Genomic DNA, 9,228 nt, shown 5'->3' with positions numbered 1-9,228 from the left:
CCTCACATCGAATGTACGATTGTGGGCGTATGCGTGCATACGCGCATGGGTGTGTGTGCGCGCATCCCTCTTTCTCTTGCTCGCTCTCTATCTCTCTCTCTCTCTCTCTCTCTCTCTCTCTCTACACACACACGCACACTCTGTGAGACAGAACCCATCCCCGGCGTGTGTGTGTCGTGCTGCTGGTGTGGTGTGTGTGTGTTGTGTGTGGACCGCCGCTGCGCCGCGACCCACGGGACGCACAGACGCCCGTCGCTGTGTGTGTGCTTGGAAGCGATGCTGGTGTGTGTGTGGTTGCTGTGCATGCATGCGTGCTGCGCGACCGCGGCGGACGATGCGACGCGTGCGGACCGCCTGCGTGGAACACTCCCCATCGGGCCGGCGTGCGTGCGCGCCGGGCGTCTGTGACGTGCGTGCGTGCGTGCGTGTGCGTGGTTGTGTGTGTGTATGTGTGTCCTGGTTGTTTGTGCATGTGTTTTCGTGGTGTGTGGTGTGTGTTGTTGTTGTGTGTGTGTGTGTTGGCTGTGTGTGTGTGTGTGTTGTGTGGTGTGTGTGGTGTGTGGCCCAATTAACCGCCAAATTCGTTAACCTTTCATTACATTCATACTCAGCTAATATTTCTGCTTTGCTGAACACATATTGCACTATATATAGGCATAATATGAAGAAGGACTTCTGTGATGCACATGGCTGTGAGATGCGTCAAGACTATTGAATCATTGAATGGCATTGTAAAATAATATAGTCGCGCATAGCTCGCTCTCACTTAGCTTAGCTATGCTTAGCTTATGCACGCACGCACACGCGGCCACACAGGCAACTACATATCTGCGCGCGCGAACGCCTGTACATACACATGCACACGCGCACACATACACGCGCGCGCACGCTTACACACACGCGCATTCACGCTTACGCATATACACGCAAGATCGGCGAAACATACGTAAACGCATGAAGGCACACACACGCACATACGCACGAGAAAATGCACAAACATGCACGAGTTCACACGTACACATAGTCGCATGCGGTATGCGACGCATGGCATACACAATGGCAGGTTCAACTCCCTTAAGGCCCAATCACACCAGAGCTACGCTCATCACGATCGCCGCGTTCCTCAATCATAAAAATTTGGCGCTGAGCTGTGTCCGTGAGCGTGCGTTTGATCGAGCGTGCCAATTCGGGCTCCAGGCCGGGCCAGCGCCGATACTACGATCTATTACGTCACCATACTACGCATCTAAAGTGACGTCTTTACCCCCGATTCTCATTTTGCCGCTCAACAAGGCGTTTCACCACGCCTCAACACCACCGCCGCCCATCACGCTTGCACTGCGCGGACTGCGTAGTTTTATTGCGACCAATCATGATCGTGTTGGTTCGTTCGAACGACGGCTTGCACTGCGCCCTTAGCAACGCTCACCGCGGCCTCATACTGCGCCCGCCAACTCACGCGCCGATCTTGCGCTGGCAACGATCATATAAATATCCGCCGAGCCGGCGTTCGTTCTATACATCATCTATTCATTTCTGCCGTGCTGTCAGAGATTTAACTATCAAGATGAATTAAGATCAACATTATCAACCCTTAAATTCAAGATTAACATCAAGATTATTTTCTACGCGACACAACCTATGCCGCCAAAAAGACAAGAGGAGAGCCAGCAGATCTTTGATTAGTCTCATCTATTTCTCCTCCTCGTCCTCCTCAGCATGATGACGGCTTGGCAATCAAGTAGCTTCGATTGTTGCTCCTTTCTACATGAGAAACATGGCCATGAGTAGTGGTTGTCCTCATCCATAGTGACACTGAACTTGGTCGCGCGGGCGCCAGGTAGCACCCCAAATTTATACCCCAAGTGTTGCGCAAGGACTGTGATCTGAGCGTAACTAACACGCTAATGCGAAACGCCACAAGCGGCCGTTAGTCTGAGGCGTGTTGGGCGTTAGCTACAATCGTAGTACGAACGGCGGTCTGAGCTTGCTAGAGACGCCACCATGCGTCATAGGCGATGAGCGCTGGTCAGGTTCGCAGAGAGCATCTCGCATTGGACGTAGTAACAGCAGTGATGAAAACGCTGATTTCTGCACATCGCGTGCTGCAGAACTGGCGCGACAATTTTCAACGCCCGACACGGCTTGCCGATACGCACCATTAAGTTCGCTACTACGCTTCGAGATTACGGTGGGGTACTACGCCTCTCCACGTCTCTTAATACGCCCGCACTGCGCGCTGTAATTTCCGCCACGCTCGCCACACGCATTATTTTTGAACCAGTGCTTCAAATGTGTTCGGCCACGCTTGTCCACGCCTTCATGCTGACTTGCACCGCGACTCGCATCACGATATGCCCAGTACGTCCACTATACGTCCATACTGCGTCTCTACACGTTTTTCACCACGCTCTTGAGAGCTGTAGATACGAGGGGCGCTAGTGCAGATCGGGGCCTAGTTGTGACTGCGGGCTATTAACTTAGTCAGTTATTTTCAGCATTTTTTGTGAAACCTAGTTAGCGGCTGTAGTTTCGTCTTAGCTTACATTTAGCTCATTTCTTTCAGCTATATTATTTTTTGATGCTCGCACGTATAAATTGTGTACATGTCAGTGCCTACCTTTGTACATGTGTGTGTGCGTGGGTGTGTGTGTGTGCGCTCGTGTGTGTACGAGTGTGTGCGCGCGTATGCGTCGGCGTGTGTGTGTGTGTGTGTGTGTGTGTTGTGTGTGTGTGTGTTGTGGTGTGTGTGTTGTGTGTCGTGTGCTGTGTTCGGGTGTTGAGTGTGTTGCCGCACGGAGCCGCGCCCGCGCGCACCAAATTCGCGCGTGAAGGCTTGTGTGTGCGCGCACACTAAGAACCACATTCATCAAGTGTAGTGTAGTAGATTGGTGCGCCTGCGTCGACTTTTGTTAACAGTTGACTTGACTGGGTGATTGCGATAGAGAATGCGCAGCGGAGTGCATCGCTTCACGTAGATAGGTTGTGAAGGCTTTGTGACTTCTTTCCCGTCTCCATATCACACGCAGCTCTTTCATTCCGAAAAAAATAATCCAGCGAGATGTTGCGAGATGAAAACTCGTGGCTTCTCCTCGCTGACCGCAGTAAACCTTTGATCTGAAAAGTTCATTTATAGTAACAGGAAAATCCTGATCCTCCATCACACCGGATATCCGGGCAGTATCAACTCAGCTCTCATGGCGTCGAGACACATGAACAATATCGCTACTCAGCATGTAATATGATAAATTATCATGTAATATCACATATTATCAAGAGTACATAATAGAGATAATTAATAATAATCTCTATTATGTACTCTTAATAATATCATTAGATATGTGACAGGTAGATGCAGAGAAAGAGAGGATAAGAGCGAAATCTAGAGACACAGACAGAAGCGGGGTGAGGGAGAGAGAGCGGGAGCAAAGTGATATCTTTGGCACAGCACAACTACTTCGCGTAAGCATGTAATATTAGACGTTATGCTAGGCCACAATAGAGTTCCTGTTTATGCAGTCACGAGCACGAAAATACGCAATAATTTCATGTGCATATAGGATGCTTATATTAAACATGAAATCACGCACGACATTGGCTTCTGTTGACTCACTGGCGGGGATATACAATATCCTACACGTCCAAATGTGGGTCTTCTGCCCACGTGGGTGTCTAGAAAACGAAGACCTAAGACCGAAGACCCCTGAATAACTAAGAGCTGGAAAACTAAGATTCCTGGAAAACTAAGGCCTGGAAAACTAAGCCCTCTGGAAAACTAAGACCTGGAAAACTAAGACCCTTGGAAAACTAAGACCTAAAAAACTAAGACCTTTGAAAAACTAAGACCTGGAAACCTAAGACCCCCAAAAAACCAAGACCCTCATTAAACATCGATACAGGGTGAGTGTCGAAGTTCAAAGCCTCTAAAAAATCACTCAAATCGTCGTTCGCAGGCGAAGATTAATACTCAATTTCTCTGTGAATATTTATATTTTCTAATATACAACCCTACCAAACAAACATATACCAAGTTCACACTGTTTTGAAATAAAAAGCGGCTGCCTTGATTTTAAAACGCAGCTGTGGTTTTGTGGTTACCTTATGCGCGCGCGCTCTGGCTTGAGCGGTTACCCTGGGTACCGCTCGTTTCCAGTCACGAAAAAACAAGATGGTGATCGAAAGGAACGAAGAAGCTTGCGTATTTTGGCATGGAAAATTAATCTTACCACTGACAAATTTCCAACAACACAGCAGGAATCTAAGCATGGAAAGTTGAAGTAATAATCTTCGCCTGCGAACGACGATTTGAGAGATTTTCAAAGTGGCGTTGAACTTCGACAGCCACCCTGTATCGATGTTTAACGAGGGTCTTAATTTTCCAGGGGTCTTAAGTTTCCAGGTCTTAGTTTTCCAAGGGTCTTAGTTTTCCAGGTCTTAGTTTTCCTGGGGTCTTAGTTTTCCAGGTCTTAGTTTTCCAGGTCTTAGTTTTCCAGGGGTCTTAGTTTTGCAGGCGTCTTAGTTTTCCAGGTCTTAGTTTTCCAGGGGTCTTAGGTCTTCGTTTTCTAGACACCCGCCCAGGTGCGTAAACTTCGTATGCTCTCTGCTTGCGCAGATTCCGTCAAGGAAATTAGGCACGTTTCATTTCTTAGAGAATGAAAAGCGTTTCCGTGGTTCGCGAATTTCATCTTACCTAAGTTTCCCGAGGTTCGCGCGGAATCCACGCAGACGAAACCGACTGCGCGATGCCACTATATAGGTAGCGCGTTCGTCGGAACATGGCAGCGGAACTGGTGAGTGTAATTTGCTAGGAAGCGAGCGATTCATCGTCTGTAACGTAATCAGAAATCTAATCAGCAGACGAACGAGTGAAAACGAGCACAGACTGACCGCTGCGAGTGCTATGCAAGCAGTAGTTCTACACTAGATAGCACTAACTCTCCTCCCTCGCGAGCGAGAGGGATGGAAGCTATAGACGACTTCATGTAAAACTGGATTGTTGTTTTTAGTTGCAATTTTCCTTGCGGCTATTTGGTTTAATTTCGATCGAAAATCGTATGAATTATAGTAAAAGTCAACAAACAAATGTATTTGTTGCAAACTAATTATATATTAAAACAATTCGCCACACAGGCGCATACAGACACACACGCAGGCAATCAGGCACGCACGCACGCACGCTCGCACGTTCGCACGCACGCACGCACGCACACGCGCAGGCACGCACGCACGCACGCACACACATACACATAATAAAAGATTAGTTGCAAGACTACTGGGTAGCAGCACGCTGCGCCGCCATGTTGATAATTATTAGTGCGGGGATGGTAATTAGCGGAGCAACCATCCTGACAGCGTCACCACGGCTTTACGTGATCATCAGCACATCTCAACCCTACTACGTTGGTGATGTGATGACGCGCTATATACTGTATGATAACCGATGTTCGCTCGCCGCCGAGCAGAGGCTGGCCGAGCCTTTCACACACACAGGAGCATGTTCACTCATCTCACGAGAAGTTTCACAGCTGGGAACTCTAAACGGTAATGGCAGTCATAATAGTGTGTAAACGCATAAGAAGCGTCGAGGGCTTTAACGTGAACACGAGAGAGAAAAAGAGAGAGAGAGAGAGAGAGCGAGAGAGAGAGCGAGAAAGAGAGGGAGAGAGAGAGAGAGAGCGAGAAAGAGAGGGAGCGAGAGAGAGAGGGCAAGAAAGAGACCCTGAGAGAGATAAAGTAAAAAAAGACCTTTAGAGAGAGAAAGAGAAAAAAAGAACAAAAAAATGAGCGCGAGAGATGGAGAAATTGAAAGAACGAGACAGACAGAGAGAGAGAGAGAGAGAGAGAGAGAGAGAGAGAGAGCAGAAAGGTCTCCACCCAATACCATCTCGATTCTGTATTTAATCCCGCCCCGCGCCCCATCTCCCCTCTACTACGCCTCTTTCACTCCTCCTTCTATGGCCACCCCTCTTCATCCTCTACCTCTGTCCCTCCCCTTCACCTCCACTAGAGGAAAGAGAGAGAGAGAGAGAGAGAGAGAGAGAGAGCGCGAGAGAGCGGGGAGAGAAATAGCGCAAACGAGAAAACGAGCGCTTCACCCCCTCATTCCAACCAAGGGCGTTACTATAGAGGTCACTATTTACAATCGTTAGCATGTAATTACTAGCCTGCAATAAGTAATTGCTCGTCTTTATTACTACGTAACGAAAACGCTACTGGAAGGATCGAGGTCCCTATACGACTCGACAGATCATACAACGCCCGTTCATTGCACGCACTACAATAGCTTGATAGCTGCACATATCAAACAGCTGCTTACATCCCATTATGAGAGAAGTGGCTATATTAAAACCTAAATGAGGAAATTAAAAATACAAGATGAAATATTCGATGCAAATTAATTATACTGATCGTGATTAATAATGATGGAAATTCATTTTAAGACCCGTATCGGAATCGCCATGACGCTAGGAACCGGCAGACACGCGGGAGGTCACGAGGGCACGCCCACTGAGCCTCTATATACTAACTTAGTATAGAGTATTAGTATACTAGTTAGTATATAGAGATCAGTGGGCACGCCTAGGACGTGACGTCGCGGAGCAGCGCTATCTGGCGGTGAAATCTGTGTACTGAGATTCTGTAGATAATTATACGATGCAAGGTCGCGTGAATTCGAGCGTAGCGTATTGCAGGAGATGCAATATGTAGGCGCCTCATCATTAATCAAGCTAGTGAATGTGAAATGTAACAGCGCCTAGATATATAGTAGCTCTATATATACGTTTCAATAATGTACGAAGGAGAATGAATGCGACGTGTATGTGCGCGCGTGTGTATGCGTGTATGTGTGCGCGTGAGTGCGCCCGGGCGTGTGCATGTGAGCGTCATACAGAGGGGGTATACGCGCGCCCGAAAGAGCGAGAGATTACTTGTGTGAGAGAGCGGAGGAATGGAGAAAATGTAGATGGACGTGCGTGTAGTGAACATGTTTTCAAGCTCAATAAATGTGCATATACATAATAGTCTTTTAGACAAATATGAAAATGAGAAATATGGCCAATAATTCCGATGTGGTGAATATAGTACACAATTCTCACATATTTCACTAGCTCATGCTACAATGCACTCCGGTCGATGCTATAGCGCGCCGTGGTTAGCAATTCTCGGATTTACGAAAAATAACGTTGCCATTAGTCAGAATCAACCGGCCGAGCAGCGAAACACGGCCACGACATGGGTGCGGCAAAATTGCGAGTATAATTTTGCCGGCTGCAATTTCTCTTCCACACAACCGAACGATCGAACCAAGGTAGAAATGCGCCGATTGTGCGGCGCTGAAATGAGTTACTTTTGCGTAAATACAACTGGGTACAATTTCTCCCACAGGAAACGACATCTTTACGTGCGGTTTTTTCTTACATCTCTGTTTCTACCTGACGACGTCGCATTTTTTCGACGATTACTTTGAGTTTTTCAGCCTTACGATTTACTTGCATTTTAGCGACATTTTCTCGTAAATGTTGTTGTGTTTTTCTTGCGGACGTCGCCGACCTTTCTATAATAACTATTACCTTTATTATTTAGTAAGCCTTACCAGGTTTTGCGAGGAGGAGAAGATTTTTAAGCGGAAAAATAGCATGTGGGTTTTTACAAGCCATGAATAATCTATAATTAACTTTATGTGTTAGGCCTACTCGCGCGGCATTGGGAAATATTAGTTTGCATGGACTTAGCTACATTCGACGTATAATTTACGAAATGTGTTCGATGCCGGGTAACGTTTAACGCTGTGTGATATCACTTTACAGAGTGTGATATTATCTTACGTTGTGTGATATGACCTCACGTTGTGTAATATCACCTTACGTTGTGTGATATCACCTCACGTTGTGTGATAATTAATTTCTCTCGCATTGTGTGATTCACACAAACATGCACACACACACAATCTCTCGCTCTCTCTCTCTCACACACACACACACGCACGCACGTACACACACACACCACACCCCACACACACACACACACACACACACACACACACACACTATATATATATATATACACACACACACACACACACACACACACACACACACACACACATACACACGGTTGCTTTTTCAAGAGTAAAAGAGGAAGAAACGGCAGTAACATTAACTCCGTAACCCGTCGCTTCTGATCACGTGTCAGCTGTAAAACATTAACGACGAGCAAGAGCTGCGCTGCCGTCGCCGCTCGCTTCCTCCTTTCTACGGATTCATCTCACTGACGAGCAGCCTCACCCCGCATGTCCGTGTGACCCCGCATGTCCTCTCTAGTTATTTTTTTTCTATTGCACCAGAAGTACTATGGCTGCCAAACGAAGCAGCGTTAGATTGAGCTCATAAAACGCTGTTGCATCGCTGAGGGGAATATTACCTACTGCTCTCGCGTAGGGGTAATTAAGTGAGGGCGTGGTGTTGAGTAGAGGAGTGTGCTCTTGGGGTGAGGGCGGAGTGTAGGGGCGGGGTGTGGGGATGGGTCGGCGTGTAATAGCTCGCGTCCGGGATGTAGAGTGATACCGAGAATGATGGCGGAATCTGGGACATGAGACACATGATCGCTCCCGCGTGGGAGCAGAGTATGGGAGCGAGGATCCAGTATAGCTCCCCCCCTCTCTCTCTCTCTCTCTCTCTCTCTCTCTCTCTCTCTGTCTGTCTCCATCCGTCACACATTTCCGTCTATGTGTCACGCCAGCACATCATCTGTTCGCACCTGTTGTGACGTTATTACGTCGCTAATTACCATCTACCTGCTAGTCTCGCGCGGCGATGTACACGGGCGAGTCGTATTATACCGTATAATACATTGAGAGTCGTATAACGCATGCAGCTGTGTAAAAACCATGCTGAACATCGCGTGTTGAAATCAGTATCGGCGTGTAATGTCTGAGCCACGAGGAATGCGTGTTATTAGAGACTGCGGTTTGGTTTTTAATGAAATCCGCGATTCCGATGAAACGCCACTAATCTGAACAGACAGCATGCGTCGTCTAGTAAACAGAATGACCTGTCGCTGCGTGCCGGGTGGGGGGGGCAGTAACGAGAGAGAGAGGGGAGAGAGAGAGAGCGAAGAGAGGGCGAGAGCGAGAATGAAAGAGAGAGAGAAAAGAGGGCGAGAGCGAGAATGAAAGAGAGAGAGAGAGAGAGAGAGAGAGAGAGAGAAAGAGAGCGCGCGCGAGAGCGA

Source organism: Priapulus caudatus, unplaced genomic scaffold, assembly GCF_000485595.1.
Source record: "Priapulus caudatus unplaced genomic scaffold, Priapulus_caudatus-5.0.1 Scaffold1577, whole genome shotgun sequence".
Taxonomy (NCBI): domain Eukaryota; kingdom Metazoa; phylum Priapulida; class Priapulimorpha; order Priapulimorphida; family Priapulidae; genus Priapulus; species Priapulus caudatus.
Note: the sequence above shows the minus strand (reverse complement) of the source record.